Below are 25,039 nucleotides of genomic sequence, written 5' to 3'. Positions count from 1 at the left end.
CAGCTGAGCCAATAAAGAGAAAAAATGATCAGGTCTTGGAAAGTGGTTTGCACTTAGTCAATGACAGCTCCAGATCTATCCCTGAGAGACAATAATGCAAACAAAGCTGGTCCCTGTGCGGGATTCACTACTGCTGCCACAAGTTCTTGCACAGATTGAGGTCTGCAAAACCTAGTCCTGTCTTTTAAGTTCTTCACAGGGCTACTACAGAGGACGTTCTCTTCACCTTAGTGAGGATGGGGTCCATCACTACCCTGGACAGTAGTTTGACGGATACTTTCTCATGAATGAAGATGGGAGGGGAGAAGCTGGGTCTTGGGGAAGGGGAAACGCCCAAAGAGTAAAGGACACACTGCTTAAGGCAGTTCATCAGCCCACAGATGACATAGGTTGAAGTCGCAGTGGCATTTCACGCCGTGTCCAGTCCATAAATTAATTTCTCCTTCTCAATAGGGAGTGGTTGACAGAACAAAGAATGTGTGCCTGTGGAGGCTAGCGGTGAGCGCTGGTGAGTGCGTGGCTATCACAATGCGAAGGGGGAGAATGGGTGTGAACAGGCAATGTGTGCACTGTATGAATGGAGAGAGACGAGCGAGTGTGGAGATGGGCAGGGAAGAGCTGGACGTGTCCTGCAGGCCGGGGGCCTCCCGGGGGAACGTCTGCCTGTGATGCGGGAGCGCCAGCCGAGGAGCCTCCTTCTCCCCACCCACCTCCCGAACTCCGGCAGTCAGTGGTGCATATAGACATATTTCTGGGAGCTGTCCATGAGCTCATCGCTCTCCTGGCGATAGCGGCAGCAGCGAGGGAAGCAGCCTCCTTTCTCCCGGCGCCGCTAGAATAAGCCCCGCCGCTAACACATTCAGACACACGCGCGGAGCGCGGCGCTGGGAAGTGGCCGCCGTCCGCCCGGCTTCGCGGCCAAGGTCGCGCCAGACCCCGGACCGCCATGGCCCCGAGTCTCCCGGCCGGGAGGTAGGTGGGCGCGGGAAGGCGCTAGGGGCTCCGGCCGGGACTCCGCCAGGGCGAGCGAAGGGGCCGGCCGCTCCTTGCACTCTGCGGCGGAGGAGCCCGGGCGGGGCGCGGGGCGCGGCGGCTGCGGAGTCTCCCGGTCCCTGCGGGCCGCGGGCCGCAGGCCGGACGCTGAGGACTCCAGGAGACGCGGGGGATCCGGGCGTGACAGGAGGAAGAAACCCAGAGCACCAGGAAGATGGCTTCTCCCACCTCCCCGGCCCCGGAAGGCGGGGCCTCCACCCCGCCGAACCCGCCGCGGATTCGTCAGGTGGGTGCACAAAGTGCGGGAGGGGCGCACCCCATTGTCCTCGCCTCCCTCAAGGACGGGGACCTCGCCCCAGGGTAGGGGCTGAGCGAGAGGTGGGGCTGACATAGGCGTACTTGGCCGCATCGCCTGGCCCAGGACCAGTCTCTCACTCTCTTTTTCTTCATCTCACTTCACACACAGACACACACACAGGCACATAGACACACACACACACACTCCTAGAGAAACACGTCTTCCAAAACCAGACGTGTAACTTCTGCACACACCCCCGCCCCCGCAAACTCATTCTCCCCCCCCCCCCCCCAAGTCGCGCACAGAGGCACACACCCAAATGTCACATGATCTACTGCGGAGCTGCACCATTAGAAGAAACCCGTGGTGCCCTCAGGGTGGAAATGCACCCCAGACCCAAATCCAGCGAGGACTCTGAGAGGGACTGCCGGAAGCATTCACTTCCCACTCTTAGGAGAGGAGGAATCTTGTCTATATGTTACTTACCAGTTCTCAACTTTCAGACAGAGCTACCCCGGACAACTGCAGCCCTGTAATAGACATGTAGTACTAGAAAACATGTGTTCCTGCTCTGTCGTGTGCAAAGACAGTTTTCCCCAATACTGCAAGAGGGGAATGCACATTGCTTTGGCTATTTGAATGAGTCCTGTTTTCTGTTTGTATGGTAATATTAAAACAAGGGAGTACTCCATCTGGTTGTGATCTGCGATTTGGTATCTGAAAGAGTTTTGTGTGTGTGTGTGTGTGTGTGTGTGTGTGTGTGTGTGTGTGTGTTTCCTGCTGTCATTGCCTGAACTACATACCACTTTAGGTTATCGCCGTAGGAACGCAAGGGTTAGCCCTGATCAGGGTAGTGCATGGGTGTGAAAATATGATCCACTGACTCCAAGGAGGCAACCTCTTTACCAACGATAATTGGATTCCTGTTTAGAAATAGGGTAAAATCGGTTTATGGAAACTATCTGGGCGGGAAGATAATGCCCAACACAATGGTCTTTTTTCAGGACGGTGTAGAAATTATGAAGAACACCAGGGGCTTCAGAATTTCTGAAAAAAAGAAATTCTGCCCATAAAATTTAGTTGACACTTAACCAGGTCTTTGCCACATTTGAATTTTAATATGTACAGGTAGTGCTATTTTAGGGGCAACCTTTGTTTATGTGCATTTTTTAATGCAACAACTAAAAATTAATGTATACTTTTGAAAATCTTCTTTCTTAAAAATGTATACTTTTTTTAATGGCACTTTTTGAAATGGTATCCCAAAGAAACTGTTAGGGTTTTAAACTCTTATAGGGCACAGGACTCTAATTTTATGACAATGCGTTTTTAATTGCACATGGAGCTATTTTTTTTTCCTGAAGAATTGTGGTGGCAGGTATCATTAAATCTTTGTGATAAATATTTGTGATATTTATGCATGTAAGAATGAAGGTGAAATTATTGGTATTTGCAATATCAGAGAAAACACATCCTATGCAAAAAAATAGGATGAAAAAACATTTCTATATCTATTTGACTAAATATGTATATATGTATGTAGTATATATATTCATATAAGCATTAAGGATAAAAATATATTAGTTTAAACAGAATATGCGTACTCATAAAAATCTCTATGAAATCTTATTCTATATTTAGAATACTTGTATTGATCTAAGAAATTATATATGTAAATAGTTACTAGAAAAAATTTGCAAGAAAGGTTATTGTTATTTTGTAGATATCTACTTAGAGGACCTCCTAACTAGAAGCTGTGTAAATGACATAATGCTGCAACATTCAAGTAATTGAGTGGTGTCCTCTGGTTAGACTTTCATTTATATGACCTTAAAGAAGCACTCTTTTAGTGATTGGTGCATTAATTTGAATAGGATGTAGAAATAGGCTCCTGGAATTATTGGTCATTCCATTCTACCTGATTCATCCAGGCAGGTGGAAAAAAAAATACTGACAACCTCTGACTGCAGTATCACCATTTGCCTGCAAGTGATTTTGAGACAATTAGGAATAAAAAAAAAACCCAAAAACCAAAAAAACCAGAAGAGATAACAGTGTTTTCCTGCAAGTGGTGAAATATTTTAGGCCCCAGTCCCAGTATATTTTAACGGTGTCACTATTTCTCACAAATCTTTTTTCCTTGTTCTTTAAGAATTATTTTTCAAACCAATTCTGGATTGAATCACAACTGACTTAAAATCTGAAATTTTTTTCTTTTTAAGTCATGACTGAGAGAAAAAGTATAATTGAGAAAGCATAGAACTCCAAAGCAGTGAATTTTAATTATGTAATGGACATTTAGAAATAAAAAATACTTTAGAAAGTCTTTTTGTGAATATAAATATAATTGGTAAATTAGTGTGTTTAATGTCTAATTTCAATGAGAATATGTTATGTGAAGATTCATTTATTCAACACACATATATTCTGCATAAGGTAATATTTCATGCCTTAAAGATAAAGAAAGGAAGAGGACACACGCAAAAATCTTATCCATTAGCAGGTGTAGGTATTTTTAATGAAGACTAACATTAAAACATTTAAATTCTGAATTGCTTATAAGGTCCTTTCCACATTATTTTAAAAATATGTTTATTTCTCAGCTTTTGTTTTGGTCATTCCTCTAATAATGAGCCTAAATAATACCTAGGCCTGCATATATCTAAAAAGTCACTGTATGACCAAATTCCTGTTTGTATTAATTTGATATACTTCTGTTCTCTTTTAATTATTTAATATGTTATTAGAATTACATATCAGATACTACATGTATTATTTTACAATTTGATATTTTGGACAAATATTTTTGCTTAGCTTTTGGAAAATACTGATGCAGCATGAAATAGCTAAAGTAGTCCAGTGGCTTCACATACCGTGGTTAAAATCTAGGTTCCAAAAATGAGAAGGTCAAGGGAAAATGACCTTCAACTTCATTCTGTCATGTTGAGGGAGAGAAAATTTATCAATATACTCTGTCTTAGGCTCCTAAGATACTAGATACATAATTTTACCCTCTTTTTTTTATTATTAAAGCATTTTTTAAATGTTTATTTATATTTTGAGAGAGAGAGAGAGAGAGCAGGGGAAATGTAGAGAGAGCCAGAGACTGAATCTGAAGCCAGCTCGAGGCTCTGAGCCGTCAGCACAGAGCCCAATGTAGGGCTCTTGAACTCGTGATCTGGAGACCATGACCTGAACTGAAGTTGGTCACCTAACTGACTGAGGCACCCAGGCACCCCAGTTTTTTCCTTCTTTTAAATAAAGGTTTATCTTTATTTTATATACAAGATGACGTGGTACAGACGTTTCACCTACTTTATAAATATCTGCATTAGATTAGTTTCCAGCAGAAAGACACATTTACTGGATTTCTTCCTGTGTTTATTCTTCATTCACTTTTTCACTTTGTAAAGAAAAGATTAAGAAATGGTAGTTTTGCAACTAAGTTTTTAAATAGTTTGTCTATGTATATTAAGAGACCCATATGATACCTATGGCCATTGCCAGAAAACTTAAATCAATTAATTAACTGAGTATTTATTGACATCTTGAAGTTAAGATATTTTGCTAGCCTCTTTCTGGCCTTAACCATCTTTCTGATGAACGCTGATGGGAGTTTCCAAGGCAATGATTGCTAGGAGAATTGAAAAGATATAAGAAATCCTTTGAAATTGGTGCTAGTAACATTTAGTGTCTTTTTCATTTCATGATCAATCCTTCTCCAAGATTTGTTGGTACTGGTGTCTTTGCATTTATGGCAGCAAACCAGTGTTCCTTCTTTGTATGCTGTGGTAACTTAGACAACTCCCATATATGATAATGATGAAATATTTATAATGACTCAGGTGTGATGCTAAGCTAGGTTTTTCTCAAGGGTTCCATGAAGGAGGTATTGTTATTCCTCTTCTCCAGATGAGAAATGTGGGTTTAGAGGAACTGAGCTACCTGCTCAAGGTCATAGCTAGACAGTTGCAACTCAGGGATTTCAAACTTGGTCTTAATTGATCATGCCTTGTTTCACGATCAGTATTATTTATTGTATTCCCCTTCTAATTTTCAGACATTGTGACTCTTGAGGGAGCTTGTCTTAGCACTCTTGCTAAGAATGTAACCATTCTCCTTTAGGTTACCTTGAAGATAACTGCAGAACTTATAGCAGAGTGAAATAATTTTAATTATTGTAATTTGTCAAACGAGAATAACTTGAATTCCATTTCCACTTCTGTATTCTCTAAGAGAGTATTTCTCTAGCGTCATCGTTGCTGAGAGACTAAAGCCCTCATTTAGCTTTTGCTTACCCCTGAGAACTCTTCAATTATTCCTGCTGTTAATACAGTGGTCCTGAAAAAAAATAATTCTGGGGCACCCGGGTGGCCCAGTCAGTTAAGCGTCCGACTTCTGCTCAGGTCATGATCTCACGGTTTGTGAGTTTGAGCCCCACATCGGGCTCTGTGCTAACAGCTCAGAGCCTGGAGCCTGCTTCAGATTCTGTGACTTCCTCTCTCTCTACCCCTCTCCCGTTCAGTCTTTGTCTCTCTCTATCAAAATGAATAAACATTAAAATTTTTAAAAATTCTGAAAATGAGTTGGGTTAATGGAGAGTCTTCTGGAACAGGCGTAAACAAACAAACAATAGGCTTATATTTTCAAGTTTTTCAATGCTTCTAATATCAATTCCATTCTTTGTTTATGGTTGTCAAGATAACTTATATTTTGAATTTTCATGTTATGTAAGGTATTTTAGTAACAAAAGAGGATAATTTCCTTCAGACAGTGAAGTAATGGAAGAACAAGGCCATAAATAATATAGCAATACATTGATGTAACTGGTTTTGAGTTTTTAATTTTTAAAAATTTACATACAGTAAAATTCACTTTATATACAGTTTTATGAGTTTTGACAAATACTTAGGCTGTGTCTCCACCACCACTACCCGGGTACAGAACAGTTCTATCTCCCTGAAACATTCCCTTGTGCTAATGCCACTGTAGTCAAACAAATCTTTCCTTCTCTGACCCCTGGCCGCCACTGACCACAGCCACTGACCTGTCCTGTCCCTACATTTTTGCCTTTACCTGAATTATTATAAATGGAATTATCTAGATAATCACCTTTGGATTTTTTTCTTTCATCACAATGCTCTAAATATCCATCTAACTTCCTGTGTGCATTAATATTTTGTTCCTTTTTTATTGTGGAGTAGTATTCTGTTGTATGGATGGTACCACTGTTCAGCCATTTAGATGAAGGATATTTGGGTTGTTTCCAGATTGCAGCAATTGAGAATAAAGTTGCTATTAAGGTTTTGTGTGAACATAAAGTTTTAATTTCTCTCGGGTGTATACCTAGAAATAGGATTACTGGATCATATAGTAAGTGTATATTTAACTTTATAAAAAAACTGCTAAACTATTTTCCATAGTGATTATACTATTTTTGCTTTCCTCCCAATAGTGAGAATTCCTGTTGCTCTGAGTCCTTGTCAACATTTGATGTTATCTCAGTCAGAATGGCTAAAATTAACAACTCAGGCAACAGCAGATATTGGCGAGGATGCGGAGAAAGAGGAACTCTTTTAACACTGCTGGTGGGAATGCAAACTGGTGCAGCCATTCTGGAAAACAGTATGGAGGTTCCTCAAAAAATTAAAAATAGAACTACTCTACTACCCAGCAATTGCACTACTAGGTATTTATCCAAAGGATACAGGTGTGCTGTTTCAAAGGGTCACATGCACCCCAATGTTTATAGCAGCACTATCAATAATAGCCAAAGTATGGAAAGAGTCTAAATGTCCATTGACAGATGAATGGATGAAGAAGATCTGGTGTATGTATATACATATATATATATGCGATGGAATATTACTCAGTGGTAAAAAAGAATGACTCTTGCCATTTGCAACAATGTGGATGGAACTAGAGTGTATTATGCTAGGCGAAATTAGTCAGAGAAAGACATATCATGTGATTTCACTCATATGTGGAATTTAAGATACAAAACAGATTAACATACGGGAAGGAAGCAAAAATAATATAAAAACAGGGAGGGGGACAAAACATAAGAGACTCCAATACAGAGAACAAACTGAGGGTTGCTTGAGGGTTTGTGGGTTGGGGATGGACTAAATGGGCAAGGGGCATTAAGGAGGGCACTTGTTGGGATGAACACTGGGTGTTATATGTAGGGGATAAATCACTGGATTCTACTCCTGAAATTATTATTGCACTCCATGCTAACTAACTTGGATGTAAATTTAAAAAAAAGAATACAAATTGGTGGTATCATTTTTTTGTTTTAGTCATTCTAATCGGTACGCAGAGGTACTGCATTGTAATTTTAATTTGTATTTCTCTAATGACTGATGTTGTTGAACATCATTTTCATGTGCTTAGTTGCCATCCTTACATTTTTTTGTTGAAGTATTCAAATACTTTGGCCATCATTTAAACTGGGTGTTGTTTTCTTATTGTTTAGGGAGTTATTTGTATATTCTGGATGTAAGTTCTTTGTTAGATCTGAGATCTGAAAACATTTGCTCTTAGTCAGTTTCTTGTCTTTTCTCTTTACACTTTCTCAGAAATGGCTTATAATTTTGATGAAGTCCAATTGTCATTTTTTTTCTTTTATGGGTTGCATTTTTCTTGTGTTTAAGAGCTCTTTCCCTAATCTAGAGTCACAAATATTTTCTCCCATATTTTCTTAAAAGTTTTATAGTTTTAACATTTTACGTTTAAGTCTATGGCCCATATTGAGTTGATTTTTTATAACTTATGGATCAAGATCCTTTTTTTTTTTTTTTTGCCTATGGCTATCCAGTTGTTCCAGCACTATTTGTTGATATGACTGTGCTTTATCTATTAAATTGCCTTTGAATCTTCATAAAAAAATCAATTGACATATTGACATGAGTCCATTTTTAGACTGTTTCTTCTAGGTTTAGATGTTTTGAGTTTTTCAGATTTCAGAAATAGGTATGTATCATGTAATTTTTAGGAAACCTTAATGACATTAATATGCTTTTGGCTTTGTTTTTTAAAATGTTATTTACATAATTTTAAATCTAAATGTTATATGAAAGTATGAGGCAAATCCTCATGTCTGGGAGGGAAGCCATTTATAAAAGTGAAATGCATACAATAAAACTATATCAAGAAAACAAATGGAAAATGACAAGATAATATGTCATGTTGTGTCTGCTTGATGAGTAGAGTTTCCAGGGGCATTAAGAAAAGTTTCTAAATCAGCTATATTCAATATTGGTAATGAAATGAAAAATAAATAGGGACTTCATTCATCGTAGGTTTTAGAGAAGATTAACGTTTCATGTTTTTTGAAGTTATTTTAAAAAAGAGTTATTTTGGGGGCGCCTGGGTGGCGCAGTCGGTTAAGCGTCCGACTTCAGCCAGGTCACGATCTCACGGTCCGTGAGTTCGAGCCCCACGTCGGGCTCTGGGCTGATGGCTCAGAGCCTGGAGCCTGTTTCCGATTCTGTGTCTCCCTCTCTCTCTGCCCCTCCCCCGTTCATGCTCTGTCTCTCTCTGTCCCCAAAATAAATAAATGTTGAAAAAAAAAAATTTAAAAAAAAAAAAAAAAAAAAAAAAAAAGAGTTATTTGGGGTGGCTGGTCTGGGTGACTCAGTTGGTTAAACGTCCAACTCTTGGTTTTGGCACAGGTCATGATCTCACGTTTCAGGAGTTCAAGCTGTGCATCGGGCTCTGCACTGACAGCGGGGAGCCTCCTTGAGATTCTCTCTCTCTCTCTCTCTCTCTCTCTCTCTCTCTCTCTCCCCCCCCACCCCCCCGCCCACTCTCTCTCTCAAAATAAATAAATAAAAGTTAAAAATAAATTAAAATAAATTAAAAAAAAGAGTTATTTTATAGGTAGGTTATTGTATATTAAGGAGCTAATAAGGGGGTGCCTGGCTATCTCAGCCTGTAGAGCATGTAACTCTTGATCTCCGAGTTGTGTGTTCAAGCCTCACCTAGGGTATAGAGTTTAGTTAAAAAAAAAAATAGAGCAATCACCTGTTCCTAATGACACATACAACCTTGAGTTCAGTAAACCTAGCTGTGATTGCAAAGATTTATAAATAAAATTTCAGTGACCTATTGCTGCATAACAAGTCACCCCAAGCATAGTGGTTTTGAGCAATAGTAATCATGTATTTTGTAATCTGCAGTGTGAGCAGGGCTTGATGAGGGCATTGGGAATCAGCTGGGGTTACCAGAAGGCTTGAGGTGACTTTCTGGCTGGGGGCAGGAATCATGTAAGGTTTGCTCACGGACATGTCTGGTGGACAGTGCTGGCTGGGCTGTTGGTTGGAACGCTTGCACGAGTCCTCGCCATGTAGACACTTCTCTTCCTCACAGCGTGATGACTGTGCTCTAACAGTAAGAGTCCCAAGAAATCACAGCAGAAGTAAATAACATCTTTATGATCTAGACTTGGAAATCACACAGGGCCACTTTTGCCATAATTTATTGGTTGAAGCAGTCACAAATTTTCACCTAGATTCAAGGGGAGGGGACCTAGATCCCATTACTCCATGGGAAGGGTGAATATCAATCCTACATTTTTAGAACAGCATGGGGGTTAGGATATTAGCCACTTTTGCAAACGTGATCTACCACGTTCAGAGAGTGAGAACCAAGTTAACACAAAGTACGTTGGTATATTCAGCACATTGTTTTTGTCATTGGAGCAGGAGGTAATACACAGGTGACAACAACTAGTTAAGTAAACATTTCAGAGGAAATATTTTCCCACTTACATCTTTGTCAATCACTATATGAAAACACTGAATACACTTTGACTGACTTTCAGTTGCTCAGTGGTCCTAGATTTGGGTTCTGTCATTGGAGTTCGGAGGGTGTCACACAGAATCACCCTTAGACAAAAGCAGAAGAGTCCCCGGCCTACGGACGCTCCCACTCTGGGCCTCCTCTGATGATACCCTTTTCTACCAAGGGAGGAGTGCTTGGGGCCAGGGAACTTGCTCACACTGAGTCAGTACTTTTGTCTTTGGAATTATGCTCTGGGTAGTCAGGAACCAGAATTTTCTGTTCCAGTGACTTCGGGTCTGCTTTCCTCCTAGTCTGTTCTCCAGAGAGCAGACTGAGAGGTACGCGTGTGCACCCGTGGCCCAAATATTATTTGTGGAGTAGACAGAGCTTGACAGCGAAGCCTGGGGTATGCAGGTGTCCTGTGCAAAGTCTGGTTTGATCACTTATTGGCCATGTGACCAGATCTTAGGCAAACTACTTAACCTATTTGTGCCTAGTTTCTTCACTTATGAATGGGGGAATCATAGTGGTATCCACTACATAAAATTTGCTTAAAATTAAAGAATATAATGAATACAGTACACAATGCCTTTTGCTTAGTGCTTGGCATTTGGTAAATACCAAATAATTTTAGGTATTGTTGTTACACGAGAAATACTTAATAAATATCAGCCCCTTCCCTTTCCCAGGGACAGTGCTAGAAGTAGACATCTAAGTCATTTTTCTGAGGAGTAGACATAAAAGTCAGAAGTCAGGCTTGTACAGCTAACCTGGTTGCTATTTGAGTAAATAAATAATTCTGAGTAATTCTGAGTAAATAAATTATTCAGTCTTGTTAAGCCTTAGTTTTATAATCTATAAAATGCAAATAGGAGCACCTGGGTGGCTCAGTTGGTTAAGCATTTGACTCTTGATCTCGGCTCAGGTCATGATTTCACGGTTCGTGGGTATGAGTCCCATGTCAGGCACCACACTGACAGTACAGAGCCTGCTTGGGGTTCTCTCTCTCCCTCTCTCTCTGCCCCTCCTCTGCTCCCCTGCTCTCTCTCTTTCTCTCTCTCTGAAAATAAATAAACTTAAAAAAATGAAAATAATTATCATGCTAGCCGAAAGGCCTAGTATTAAACTCTAATAATTCTAAGTAAACCTTACTCCAAACCTAAAGTCCACAACCCCCTACCACTAAAGCAACCACTTCTTATGTATTCCCTAGAGAAATATTCTGTGTTTATATAAAAATTTACCTGTATACATACCTCTACCCCCTTTCATTTACATAAATGTGATCCTACTGTATACATTGCTTTGTACTCTGTTTCTTTCATAAAAAAATATTTTGGTCATCACTCCATTTTGGTACATACACTTCATTTTTTATTCAGCTATGTATTATTTTATTAAATTAACATATCATAATTCATTTCAAACTTTCTTTATGAATGGACATTTCTGTTGCTTCCAGCATTCTGCAACAGTGAAGATCTTGCACATTGTGTTTAAGGAGATGTGTGGGAATATATGGGTTTTTGAACACATGTATTGGTAGATAAGTTCCCAGAAGTAAAATTGTTGGATAAAGGCTACTTTTTACCTCCTCTCACTTCTGAGTACTATATTAAGCAATGTAGAGACTCCAAGTAATGAGTGAATTACATCAATTTTGGTCCTAAGTATACAATTGCCAACCAAGCTTTATATTTTGCAGATCCTTTTTTGTTTCCCTCCACTTAAAAAAATTTTTTTTAACGTTTTATTTATTTTTGAGAGAGAGAGAGAGAGAGAGAGAGAGAGACAGAGAGACAGAGAGACAGAGTTGAATAGGGGAGGGACAGAGAGAAAGGGAGACAGGATCTGAAGCAGGCTCCTGGCTCTGAGCTGTCAGCACAGAGCCCAATGTGGGGCTCGAACCCACAAACTGCCAGATCATGACCTGAGCCAAAGTTGGACACTTAACCTACTGAGCCACCCATGCACCTCTCCTCCACTTTTAATGTTACATGCTTATATGTCATCATATTAGGGAAACAGTTATCAGAATCTTGTGATGAGTCCTAATGGATTATATATACTTTGGCTGAAAACTTTTTCTTAACTCCATTATTTTCTTAGATCACTTTGTTTATTTATTTTTTAAGGTTTTATACGTATATAGTAATCTCTACATCCAACTAGAGGTTTGAATTTACAACCCCGAGATCAAGATTAGCATGCTCTATCAACTGAATCAGCCAGGTGCCCCCTTAGATCCCTTTTCTTTTCTTTTCTTTTCTTTTCTTTTCTTTTCTTTTCTTTTCTTTTCTTTTCTTTCTTAAGTAGGCTCCACACCCAGTGTGGAACTCATGACCCTGAGATCAAGACCTGAGTTGAGATCAAGAGTTAGACGCCTAACCAACTGAGCCACCCAGGAGTACCTTAGATCACTTTAGATTAAGCTCCAGGATGTTATTAGCAAGTACCATTTCTGTTCACTTTTCATATTCTCTCTTTCATAATCACTCTTTTTTTTTAAAGTTTATTCATTTATTTTAACAGAAAGACAGAGAGAGGGGGGAGGGGCAAAAAGAAAAGAGAAAGAATCCCAAGCAGGCTGTATGCTGACAGCATCAGCCAATGGGTTCTGAACTGTGAGATCATGACCTGAGCAGAAACCAAGGATCTGACCCTTAACCGACTGAGCCACCTGGGTGCCCCCATAATCATTCCTGACAGTCACTTAATGACTAATATCTATAACAGCTTGGAAAGCAGATAATCTGTATTTTAGATTTCAGATTAGGTAAGTGGATGCACAAGGAGCATAATGTGCTCAGCATTACCTAGCAAGCGAATGACAGTCTGAAAAAGACCCTGATTAGTAACTATTTGCTTTTAATCAATGGAACTTTATTGTCTTTCAAAGAAGAGTGCTATCGGCAATCACATTTCCAATTTTAACTATCATTTGATGGAAGATATACTAACAATGTAATCTACCTCTACAACTTCATTGGACATTATAAAAGGTTGCTCTTAAAATGAAAAACCAAATTGCAAGTGTAGGTGTCTCCTGGAATATTCCTCTAGGTGGACATTATAAGTGATAAGTTCCTCAGATTTTTTTTTTTAACGTTTTATTTATTTTTGAGACAGAGAGAGACAGAGCATGAACAGGGAAGGGGCAGAGAGAGAGGGAGACACAGAATCTGAAACAGGCTCCAGGCTCTGAGCTGTCAGCACAGAGCCTGACGCGGGGCTCGAACTCATGGACCGTGAGATCATGACCTGAGCCGAAGTCGGACGCTTAACCGACTGAGCCACCCAGGCGCCCCCTCAGATTTTTTAAAAGATAAGCCACGATTATAGAAGTTCTGGTTTATTTGGAAAATTTTTCCTAAAAAGGACTTTAGATTTACCTCTACTCTCAAAATCTTAACAATTCTATGGAAGATGAAATCAAGGAAGGTACACAGCTTACTATAATACAGATAGAATATGGTAAATACAATAATAGAGTACAAAATACCATAAGAAAACAGATAAAAGATGTTTATTTTGGTTGGGGGAAATCACATTAGCTTTACTGAAGCAGTTGAAATATGAGATGGATATTGAAGAATCGATTTAATTTTGACAGGTAGAGATTGGATAAAAAACATTTGAAGGGAGCCTGGCTGGCTCAGCTGGCAAAGCATGTGACTCTTGATCTCTGGGTTATAAGTTCGAACCCCATGTAGGGTATGGATATTACATAAAAGAAAATCTTAAAAGAAGAAGAAGAAGAAGAAGAAGAAGAAGAAGAAGAAGAAGAAGAAGAAGAAGAAGAAGAAAACATTGGAAATTCAGAATGAGTGCATGAAGAGACACATACAAATGGGGGGAAAAAATGAAGAGTAGACAGAATAGTTAGTAATCAAAACTGACTGGCTACAGAGTAAGAGACCAGGAGTGAATAGTGAAAGATGAAACTGGAATGATAATTGGTATACCATGGAGAGTCTTCAATTTGCTGGAGTTTGATCTTTATTCTGTAGAAGATAAATACCCCTGCTAGGGTTTGGCTCTATCATCATTATCATCATCATCACCTAATCATGGATAAGCCATATTTTTACAGTTTTAACTAAAATGTGAATAAAAGTAACTCTAGGAAACTACTATTTTCATAAATTCTGTAACATAAAATCTAAGAAAAACGATATGTTTATGTTCTGCACGAGTAACTTCACATCATGCTTCCTTAGAATCTCCCTGTCTTCCTATCATATTGCCTCTCTTAGGTCCCAACTAAATAGAAATTCTGAAGCTGCTGCTGCATGTAGGGATTTTAGTTGAAAGAATAATTTATTTCAAAGGCTGGACAATAATAGATTTAATAGATTTTTGTATTTTATTTTTATTTTATTATTTTTTTAAGTTTTTAAAATTATTATTTTAAAGAGAGAGAGAGAGCATGAGTTGGGAAGAGGGACAGAGGGAGAGAGAGAGAGAGAGAGAGAGAGAATCTGAAGCATTCTCAGTGCAGAGCCCAACACAGAGCTCGATCCCATGACCCTGGGAACGTGACCTGAGCTGAAATCAAGTCTGACACTCAACAGACTGAGCCACCCAGGCACCCCATCCTTTTAAATTTTATTTTGTATTATTTCCTTAGGATTTTGTTTTTAAGTAATCTCTACAGCCAACATGGGGCTTCGACTCCCAACCCTGAGGTCAAGAGTCACATGCCCTACCACCTGAGCTAGCCAGGTGCCCCTAGTCATTTTTTAAGTAAGCTATACACCCAACATGGTGCTTGAACTCAAGACCTGCAGATCAAGAGTCCTGTGCTGTACCACCTAAGCCAGTCAGGCATACCTAGGTTCTTTACTTTAAGACTTTATGAAACCAGTAAATAATTCATAAAGAATAATGGAACTCACAATATAAATAAAAATTACATGCATTTAAAGATACAATAGGGACACCCGACTGGTTCGGTCAGAAAAGCATGCGACTCCTGATCTTGGGGTTGTGGGTTTGAGCCCTATAGTGGGAATAGAGATTACTAAAAAAAATAAATAAAAAAAAATGAAGATACAATAAGTTAAACACATCTGTGGTTATTAATACTATCCAGTCGGGGTTTGAAACAAAATACTGTGCCTCTTCACTAGGAAGTCTCAGTCTTTGGTTTTTCCAGATCCAGCCTGATCATATTCTCAATTCCATATTCTTTCCTAGAAATGTCCATGCTGTGATTGATAACTTCCTTGTTTTAGGGTTGTTGTCATTATTTACATGTTAATCTTATTTGATGCTAATGTGATTTAGTTTAAAATTAATTAATTTAAATCAATTAATTTCAACATTAATTTAAATGTTATTTAAAGTACTAAATTTTACAGTCTGATTTCTGGGGTCTTTTGCTTCTGTCACTTTACTCTGCAAAACTTCTACCATAATCTAACTATTAACCTGGTAATGATATCTATCTAATTGGTGTCTTCTGTCTTGAACATGTGTATTTGGTCACGATCCCCATTTGGTGAGCTAGAGGCGATAGGAGGGATACTTTAAGTTATAGCTTACTAGGTCATTTCTTGGTTGAGTTCAGACTGAAAACAGAATCCTTTGGGCAGAGTACAGACTGATGGTATTTCCTATGTTGGATGTAACCAGTTTAGGTGGGGATGTGCCCAAGTTTAGGTGATGGAAACCCAACAAAAAGTCAAAGATATGATCATGCTAGTTGAGAATGGGTATCTTACAGCTTAAAGAAACTAGAGGAGACATCAAGATAGGAGTTACTGTCAAATTCTATATCTGGACTTTATTTTTTCTTTTAATGAAATTAAGGACCTAGGACATATACTTTTGTTTTATTTGCATATATCTAAAACAATGTTTTGTTTTGTTTTTTTTTAATTTTTTTTTTCAACGTTTATTTATTTTTGGGACAGAGAGAGACAGAGCATGAACGGGGGAGGGGCAGAGAGAGAGGGAGACACAGAGTCGGAAACAGGCTCCAGGCTCTGAGCCATCAGCCCAGAGCCCGACGCGGGGTTCGAACTCACGGACCGCGAGATCGTGACCTGGCTGAAGTCGGACGCTTAACCGACTGCGCCACCCAGGCGCCCCTAAAACAATGTTTTTTTAAGCAGACTTCATGCCCGGTGTGGAGCCCAACATGGGGCTTCAACTCACGACCCTGAGATCAAGACCTGAGCTCAGATCAAGAGTTTGATGCTTAACTGACCGAGCTGCCAGTTGCCCCTCTTTTTTCTTTCTTTCTTTCTTTCTTTCTTTCTTTCTTTCTTTCTTTCTTTCTTTTTTTTAATGTTTCTTAACTTTTGACAGAGAGGGAGAGTGAGCACAAATGGGGAGGGGCAGAGAGAGAGACAGGATCTGAAGCAAGCTCTGCGCTGACAGCAGAGAGCCTGAGCCCAAAGTGGGACTTGAACTCATGAACTGTGAGATCATGACCTGAGCCGAAGTCTGACGGTTAACCACTGAGCCACCCAGGTGCCCTACCCCCTTTTAAAAAGTAAACTTTACCCCCCAACATGGGGCTTAAACTCATGGCTCTGAGATTGTCATATGCCCTACCATCTGAGCCAGCCAAGTGCCCCAACAATTTTGTTCTTAAAAGAACAAAGCATTTAAAAATGCTTTATTTTACTTGGAGTAACATAGCAATAAATCGCCTCGAATCTTCCACACTGTCTTATGGAGAAATTATTTATTTCAACAATTTTCCTTTATAATGGATGGTAGCTTGCCAGACACTTGGTATTAAAAACTAGACTCCTAGCAATGCAGTTTTTTAAATTCATTAAGCTTTATTCAACTCTTATGGTAATAAAAGTAGAAGGGTCATGTCATTTTTCTGCAATGTATGATATAATATAAATTGGGTTTGTATGACCTAAAGAATAGGCTTATAAAAGTACAAGAAATCGGGGCGCCTGGGTGGCTCAGTCAACTAAGTGTCCAACTTCGGCTCAGGTCATGATCTCAGTTTGTGGGTTTGAGCCCCGCATAGGGCTCTGTGCTCACAGCTCAGAGCCTGGAGTCTGCTTCGGATTCTGTGTCTCCCACTCGCACTCTCTGTCTTTTTCTCTCAAAAATAAATAAACATTAAAACTAAAAGAAATCTTCCCACAGGTTTTATGAATACTGAGTTTCTATTCTAATGTCTGTCTTCACTTTCATATCGTAAGGTCATTTCACCCTAGTTCATTTTGGGATCGGGCAAGTGAAATAAACGCTTTTGGGAACTGGATTTAACCTGGTTTAACCAACTTGCTGCCTCATGTAATGAATATTACATGCATCATACTGTGATATTGCTTAAATTAAGTGAGCTTATAAATTTAAGAATAATGGATATAGGGATGCTTGGGTAGCTCAGTCAGTTGGGCTTCTGACTCTTAATTTGGACTCAGGTCATGATCTCACGGTTGGTGGGATGGAGCGCCGTGTTGGGCTCTGTGCTGGCAGCACGGAGCTTGCTTGGGATTCTCTCTCTCCCTTTCTCTCTCCCTGTCATGCTCTTTCTCTCTCTCTCTCTCTCTCTCTCTCTCTCTCTCTCTCTCTCTCAATTCTCTTACAATATAAATAAATAAACATTAAAGAAAAAGAATAACAAATGTATTTGACATAACTTATATGGACTATTCACTTTCATAATACTAGTTTATAAGGAAAAATACTTGTTTTTTAAATCTGCACCATTGAGCTAAAAATAATGCTTACCAAATCAATGTATGTAGTGCTATTACCTATCCATGATAGTTATCAAGTATTTGTATACCTTTGTTAGAAGTGCTCATATAGTTGATTTAGACACCAATGAATAATAAAAGACACATTTACAAATATAAGAAGCTAAGTTGTACAAAAACACCAGAGCTGTTGACTAAATCAGAATTCTATTGGGTAAGGGAACTTGTATGCCAACTTTGAAAATCCTATTTCCTTTTTTTTTAAATGTTTATTTATTTTAAGAGAGAGAAAGAGAGTGAAGGAGGGGCAGTGAGAGAAGGAGAGAGAGACAATCCCAAGTAGGTTCTGCACTGTCAGTGCAGAGCTCGACGTGGGGCTCAAACTCACAAACCATGAGATCATGCATGACGTGAGCTGAAATCAAGAGCAAAATGCTTAACTGACTGAGCCACCCAGGCGCCCCAGTCCTCTCTGTTTTTGATAAAAGCAGATTGGTTTCTTGTATTACTGACTTAATTCTTTCATTGAGAGTAAAAAATGTTTTATTCACAAATGCCTCTTTTATAGTCATCCTCTTTAGCTGTAAAAGAAAACCAGAAACATACCTCCAGCTCTACACATAGTATTTTCACATATTCTTGCTTTCTTTATTCCTGTTTCGTAGGAAGAATTATCCCGACCTTGATTCCACTCCTTTTGCCTACTCTAGGAAGTTACTTTGCCTAGGAGTTGTTTTTTACCCCCCCATTTTTTTTGTCTTCATAGTTATGGAGACCAGAGCAGGGTTGAGCCTGATGCTGAAGTGAAAGACGCCCAACTATGTGGAGAGAAGGTTGCTTTGGTTGAAAATTTAACAACTGACAGCTCTAATCTTACTAGACTTCTCAGCAGTTTTGATTCTGTTGATCTTTCTTTCCTTTTTGAAACTCTTCCCAGGAGGACTGTAGAGCACCATTCATATATTCAACCATTACATTGAACTCCCTCTGAAATATGATGCTAACTCTTAACGGAGCCTGAGTGTGTGCCAAGTTCTATACATGTATTCTCTCATTTCGTTCTCCCATCCATTCTATGAGATGGGTACAGTAATTATCCCAATCTATAAGACAGAGAAGTAGGCTTAATAGTTTGCCTATGATCACATGGGCAAGTAAACGGCAGAGTAATGGATTTATATCCACATGTGTTAGGCACCATAGCCATGTCCTTAAATAGAGCATATAATACCCACTCCTTGTTCCAGGTGCCCTGTTAAGGCCTGGAAATGCAGAGGTGAAAACAGTCACTACTCATGGAAGTTACCCTATGGTGGGAAAACAAAACAAAACAAAAAAACAAATAGAATGTGATGATTTGGATCATGGGGGTATGATCCCAGGCAGTATGGGCCTTTGTTTACTGGGGGTAGGGGGGGGTGGGGGTGGAATTCAGTAACGGCCTGGGAGAGAAGCTGGTGCTTGAAGGAAGAGTAAAAGCTTGAAAGATAGAGAGGAAATCCCAGGCAGAGGACAGAGCAGGTGCAAAGGCATAGAAGTAGAAAGCATATTGTATTTTAGTGAGTTATCAGCAGATATGAATGGCTGAACCAGAGTGTTGAGAGGGGGTCACAGGAGATGAGACTGGTAATTCAGTCAAAAGCCAGATCATAAAAAGCCTTATTTATGACCATGACTCATTCATGATTTTCCTCCCAGTGCTTTCCCAGGAAGTTCTTTATTATTCTCCATCATTTCCTCTTCTCTCACTTGTCTTCGTTATTAGTGTCTCTCAGCGTTCTGCATTGGACCGTTATTCTCCCTCCTTCTCTCTCCCCTCGCCCCATCTCTCTCCCTCTCTCTGCAAATGATGAAGTTGTGGTCTGGAATCACAGCTGTTTAATGGAAGAGTGTACCTAACACACATACATATACACACATCATTTAAGATGCTTCAGCTAATCTTGCCTTAAGCCATAAAGAATCTACTGTTTACCTAACAAGGAGGTCAGAAGTTATTGATGTTATCAGTAATGTTATCAGTGATTGAAGCCTCTCTAATCTTTCTGTTTTGCAGTCCTCAGGTGTAATCTATGTTGTACCTCTTGGTCACAGGATGGCTGCCACAGTTCTAAGCATCATGTAGTTTTTTGTGGTAAACTACATCCAATGTGTGGTTCAAATTCATGACCCCAAGATCAAGAGTCACATGCTCTCTCTCTTTTTTTGTAAATTTAATTAATTAATTATTTTTAAAATTTATATCCAAATTAGTTAGCATATAGTGCAACAATGATTTCAGGAGTAGATTCCTTAGTGCCTCTTACCCATTTAGCTCATCTCCCCTCCCACAACCCTTCCAGTAACCCTCAGTTTGTTCTCCATATTTATGAGTCTCTTCTGTCTTGTCCCCCTCCCTGTTTTTATATTATTTTTGTTTCTCTTCCCTTATGTTCATCTGCTTTGTCTCTTAAAGTCCTCATATGAGTGAAGTCATAGGATATTTGTCTTTCTCTGAGTGCCTAATTTCACTTAGCGTAAGACCCTCTAGTTCCATCCACATAGTTGGAAATGGCAAAATTTCATTCTTTTTGGTTGGCGAGTAATACTCCATTGTATGTATATACCACATCTTCTTTATCCATTGATCCATTGATGGACATTTACACTCTTTCCATACTTTGGCTATTGTTGATAGTGCTGCTGTAAACATTGGGGTGCATGTGTCCCTTTGAAACAACATACCTGTATCCCTTGGATAAATACCCAGTAGTGCAATTGCTGGGTTGTAGGGTAGTTCTATTTTTAGTTTTTTGAGGAACCTCCATACTGTTTTCCAGAGTGGCTGCACCAGCTTACATTCCCACCAACAATGCAAAAGAGACCCTCTTTCTCCTCATCCTCACCAACATCTGTTGTTGCCTGAGTTGTTAATGTGAGCCATTCTGACAGGTGTAAGGTGGTATCTCATTGTGGTTTTGATTTGTATTTTCCTGATGATGAGTGAAGTTGAGCATTTTTTCATGTGTCGGTTGGCCGTCTGGATGTCTTCTTTGGAGAAGTGTCTATTCACGTCTTTTGCCCATTTCTTCACTGGACTCTTTGTTTTTTGGGTGCTGAGTTTGATAAGTTCTTTATAGATTTTGGATACTAACCCTTTATCTGATATGTCATTTGCAAATATCTTCTCCCATTCTGTTGGTTGCCTTTTAGTTTTGCTGATTGTTTCCTTCGCTGTGTAGAAGCTTTTTATTTTGATGAGGTCCCAGTAGTTCATTTTTGCTTTTGTTTCCCTTGCCTCTGGAGACGTGTTGAGTAAGAAGTTGCTGTGGCCAAGATCAAAGATGTTTTTGCCTGCTTTCTCCTCGAGGATTTTGATGGCTTCCTGTATTACATTGAGGTCTTTCATACATTTTGAGTTTATTTTTGTGTATGGTGTAAGAAAGTGGTCCAGGTTCATTTTTCTGCATGTCGCTGTCCAGTTTTCCCAGTACCACTTGCTGAAGAGACTGTCTTTATTCCATTGGATATTGTTTCCTGTTTTGTCAAAGATTAGTTGGCCATATGATTATGGGTCCATTTCTGGGTTTTCTATTCTGTTCCATTGATCTGAGTGTCTGTTCTTGTGCCAGTACCATACTGTCTTGATGATTACAGCTTGAGTCACACACTCTTTTGACTGACCCAGCCAGACGCCATTACTCCCACCTCCCCGCGCCCACCAAGTATCATGTCTCAATGTAATGTTATCCAAAGCAGAAAGCAAGGTTATGTGGAGTGTGGCACATGATGGCCAGGTCTTTCTCTGGTCGCATCCCTTTTTGTGTATCAGGGAGAAAAATCTTTCCTAGACGTCATCCTTCAAAAACCTCCTTTCATTTCATTGTTAGAACTGGATCATGTGCCTACCCCTAGAAAAATCTCTAGGAATAAGAACATGATGCCATGTGTTGGGGTTGGGTACATTATCATTTAACCAAAATGGTTGGGGAAAATTAGAGAAAGGTGTTAAGTAGCAAATCAACAATATCTGCTAAACTAAATAGCTAGAACTTGATTGAATTTTAGATCTCATGAATCTGCAGTTAATTTACTGGAATTTACTTCTGTGAGGCTTAAAGACTGAGTCTTATGTTCTGAGTTTTATGTTCTGAGTTTTATGTTCTCTTTCTATTTAGCTATCTCTATGAGGGCTTGATATAAACTTTGTGGTTAATGTTTCCATGGTGATCAAAAGCATTATCATCTAAGAGCATTCCTTTAGAACCTAACAGCAAAAGACACAGTTTAGATGATGATCACAGGAATAAACAAAAATGGTCCCTGGCAATTGTTGAGAATGTGTTTAGAAAGAATTTGTTCTTCAGTTCATGTGATGTATGCATTACATTACTGAAATTACCTCTGGGTTTAAACTTTAAAATAATCAATAGAGATAAGAGTCTCAATTTTACACTCAAACTTCTGAGAGAATCTGTTGAGATGGTCTATATAATAATTCCTACAATAACTATGCTCTTATCTTTTCAACTTGGAAATTATGCTAAGATAGCGGTGCCTGGCTGGCTCAGTTGGTAGAACATGAGACTCTTGATCTCTGGGTCATGAGTTTAAGCGCCAAGTTGGTCACAGAGCTTACTTAAAAAAAAAGAAAAAGATAAAAAACACAAAGAAAATTATGCTAAGATAAAAGAAGGTGTGGTATCACTTAGTTCATTGTATAAATATTTTTTGATGCCTAATATGCCTTTATCACACTGTCAGGCAGTGTTACAGAATTTGGGAGGCAACAGTGACAAAATGAAGTCCCCGGTTTCATGAAGCTTATATTGCAACAGGTAGGAAAGATAGAAAAAAAAAGATATAAAAATAAATATATACCATCTTACGCCTATTGGTATAGCTACTATCAAAAGGCAGAACGTAATTATTGACAAGGATGTGGAGAAATTGGAGCCCTGTGCACTGCTATTGGGTATGTAAAATGATACAGCTGCTGTGGAAAACAGTATGGCGGTTCCTCAAAACATGAAAAATAGAACTCCATATGATCCAGCAATTGCTCTTCTAGGTATATAACCAAAAGGGTTGAAAGTGCGAACTTGAACAGCTATTTGTATATCCATTTTCACAGGAGCATTCTAGCCAAAAGGTGAAAGCAACCAAAGTGTCCATCCATGGAATAGTGGATAAACAAAATGTGGTATATACATACAATGAAATATTATTCAGCCTTAAACAGGGAGGAAATTCTGACACATGCTACAATATGGATGAAGTTTGAAGACATTATGTTAAATAAAAGAAGCCAGTCACAAAAGGACAAGTACTGTGTGATTCCACTTCCATGAGAAACCTATAGTAGTCAAATTCAAAGAGACAGAAAGTAGAATGGTGGTTGTCAGGGGCTGTGGAGAGGGTGGAATGGGGAAATTGTATAAGGGGTATGAACTTTCTGTTTGGGAAGGTGAAGACTTTTGGGAATTGGTTGCATGACAATGTGAATGTACTTTACGCTACCAAACTGTACATTTAAAAATAGTTGAGCAGTAAATTTTATGTTATCTGTATTTTACCACAATTAAAAAAAATAAAACAAGAAGGGAAGAAGGAAGGAAGGAAGGAAGGAAGGAAGGAAGGAAGGAAGGAAGGGAGGAAGGAAGGAAGGAAGAAAGGAAGGAAGGAAAGAAGGAAGGAAGATAGGTAGAAATATTAGGTAGTGATAAGGGCTATGCAAGAAGTCAAACACAGATATGAGAGCACATGGCATGAGCAGGGTACAGATTGCTATTTTATATTTGGTGGTCAGAGAAAACCTCCCTGATGAGCGACAGTCAGTCGTACAGAGTTTTGAAGCATAGGAAGGAGGGATCACCCATCTGGGGGAATAGCATTTTAGGCATATATTAAGCGGATGAGAATGGTCAAAGGTAGGATCAGTTTGGTATTTTCCAGGAATAGGGAGATTGTCGTCGTAGTTTAAGCAGTCTAGGTGAGGTCGAATGAGGCCTCAGAGGTGAGGATGGGCAGATCGTGTTTCAGGTTGTGACACTGAGTGTGTTAAATGCATCTTGGTACGAATAAAATATGGATATTATATTTCTCTATACTTGTAGGCATAATGTCATTTGTTTGAAAGCAGATGATCATATTGACCTAAATCATATATGTTTTCATTCTGTATACTCCTACAGTTAATAGAGGAACGTTCATATTGGTGTATACAGCCCCTAAACTGTCTTTAGTGACATTCTTCTCTACTCCCCTCACCACCTCCCACTCTACCCCATTTGCCCATCTTTTAAAGGAATCTTTTTCCAAGATTTTCAAATTACAGACTTAATATTGTGTTTATATCTTCAGAGTCAGAAATTAAGCTTATTTTAAGAATTCTGCTTTTGCAAAAATAATTTAAAAGTATAGAAATCAAAGTATAAGCCTTCTTGATTTTAGAATCATTGAGCAATTTACTGAAAATGTATAATAAGAGGAGTTTTCTTAGTGTTTATGAATATCCAGCAATAGTTTACTATTAGCTTTATATGTAAAATTAGATATTACATACATCGTTCAGTATATAGCTAGCTGTAGTGTTCAATATAGACAGTTACTGTTAAAGTACTATTATATAAATTACTTAACGCATATTTTTACATGGAACTGAAAAACAAAACAAAGCAAAACTTGTTGTAATTATGGCACAATGTGTGATTATGCCATAAGATTTAGCCTCAAAAGACCAGGATCAAGCATGTATTATTTACTAGATGTAAGCCCTTTGGAAAGCTGGAAAGTTAAGAATCCTCTCTGAAACTCAGTTTCTTCACTTGAAAATAATATCCATCCAACATGGTTGCTATATGGACTAATTGAGATATTGTAAGTAAAGCACATGGGATACACTTAATTAATTGTTACAAAATTAGAAATCATATGTGGTTAATAATGTCCTTCAAATAGGAATTATTAATGCATTTACAGTGGCTCTCCTCCATTTAGAAGGGGATTAGGGGTGGAAATCTGATTAGAAGGGGCAGATACATGGGGGAATCTGTCTTGAATCTGTAGTTGCATAGCAAACGTACTGTTTCAGTTAGGTTGTATGTTCTTTGGGGGCCTCTTTTGCCCCCTACGCACCACTATGAATTTAGTTATTCTGAAAATTACAGTCTGTATCAACATTCCAAAATCAGAGAAAATGCTATCATTCATATTAGTGTATATAGTGACTAATATCTACACATTTTATATATATAGCACTTACCAAGTGCCACTTTTATAAATAACTTTACATGCAGTG

The sequence above is a fragment of the Prionailurus viverrinus genome, chromosome B1 (assembly GCF_022837055.1).
Source record: "Prionailurus viverrinus isolate Anna chromosome B1, UM_Priviv_1.0, whole genome shotgun sequence".
Classification (NCBI taxonomy): domain Eukaryota; kingdom Metazoa; phylum Chordata; class Mammalia; order Carnivora; family Felidae; genus Prionailurus; species Prionailurus viverrinus.
The sequence above is the reverse complement of the archived record's forward strand: the minus strand, read 5'-3'. Positions refer to the sequence as shown.